Here is a 1641-nt window from a genome sequence, read left to right on the forward strand (position 1 = left end):
CCCAAAGCAGGAGAACTCCCCCAAAGCAGGAGAACTCCCCCAAAGCAAACCAGCAAAGAGATGGGAACCATTGCAAAGCACAGAGATGCAAAAAGTTCCGTCTCACTGTCCGAGGGCTTCCCTTTATCCCTTCTCAGAGTCCACACAAGGATGTTTCCCAGCTATCGAAAACGACGCCCCTTGCACGGGTGGTTTTCAGCTGACAGACATCACAAGCCTTTTCACAGGGGCTGTTTTTTTTCCATGGGGAAAACATTTCCACATCCCACATCCCACAACCGAGCTTCCAAAGAAACCAGAAACTTGCACTTCAGGACACAGTCCTGCCCAAGTTTCTTCAAACTGCTGTGGGGGGTCTATCCTCTCACAAACTGCAGTGGTCAAAACTGAGGAATTAAACACCCCGACCTTGGGGCCATTTTGAGGAAATTATGATACAGATGACTGTGAAGACCAGATGGGAAAAAGCACACAGAGAGAACATCACAGTGCTAGGGCTTGTAGTATATGCTTAACAATAGTCTTTGGCAATCTCGTCATGACGTTTTGTTTTGCTTTGAGACACAGTCTCACTGTACATCCCTGAATGGTCTAGAACCCACTCTGTAGAGCCTTGAACTTCCAGAGATCCATTGTTCTAGATCCAAACTATATTGCTATGTTCCCCAGAATTCATATGCTGGAATAGTCACCCCCAACATGGCAGGATTGAGAGGTGCTGAGGTCCTAACGAGAGAGAGCATGAGGCTCTCAGGAATGAGCTCTCTCTCAGGACCGGATTGGTTACCTCAAGAGTGGGTTGGTATGAAGCAGGTCTGCCCCTTTTGCTCATGCTCACTCATGCTTCCACTGCCCGCCCGGATGTAAAGCAGCACGAGGTTCTCACGGGCACCAGGCTCTTGGAATTCCCAACCTCCAGAAACATGAAATAAGCTGCTTTCCTTCGATAATTACTTAGCCTCAGGTACCCTGCTGTAGCCTCAGAAAGCGGACCATGACACTAGCCTGTGAGGGTGGACCTCCCTTCTTTCCTCCTGGATTGCACCAGGAGGAAAATCTGAGATGACCATCATGGATGGGGGTCAGACAAATGTGTGGGGTTCCGGTTCTAATAAGTCAGTTGAACCTACATAATCACCTGGCTGTCAGAGTGTGGCAAGTCCCTGACTCTCCTAGGCAGTGAGGTGACAGCTGGGATTGGAGGTCAGTTTAGGGGTGTCGATCAAGCTGTGCTTTGAATCTCTACAGCAGAGGCTGCTGGACAGTGTGGCAGACAGACTGCTCCTCTGACCCCACCATCCATAATGAGATTTGTTGCCTGAGGAAGATGCCAGAGAAGGACTTGGCAAAGACAAGGAAGCTATAATAAAAAGCATGGCCGCTAACGGCTGCCAAGGCCACGGCCTTGGGAAGTGTCTTCAATGAAAGGCTGGCAGGAGACCAGAGCCTGGGGCTGTTAAGACCTTGGGTCTCGGAGGATATATGGCTCCTGCTACAGTGACCAGAGAAACCCACTCACCCCAGATTTGAAATAGACCCCACAGCTATGTGCAGTGAAAAACAAATTCTAGAGTTCACATGCCTCTTCCAGTTAAATGTGATACACATTCTTCCTTCTCTTCTATCAAAATACTTTGATTT

This window comes from Psammomys obesus, unplaced genomic scaffold, assembly GCF_907164565.1.
Source record: "Psammomys obesus unplaced genomic scaffold, mPsaObe1.curated_primary_1811, whole genome shotgun sequence".
In the NCBI taxonomy this organism is placed as follows: Eukaryota; Metazoa; Chordata; class Mammalia; order Rodentia; family Muridae; genus Psammomys; species Psammomys obesus.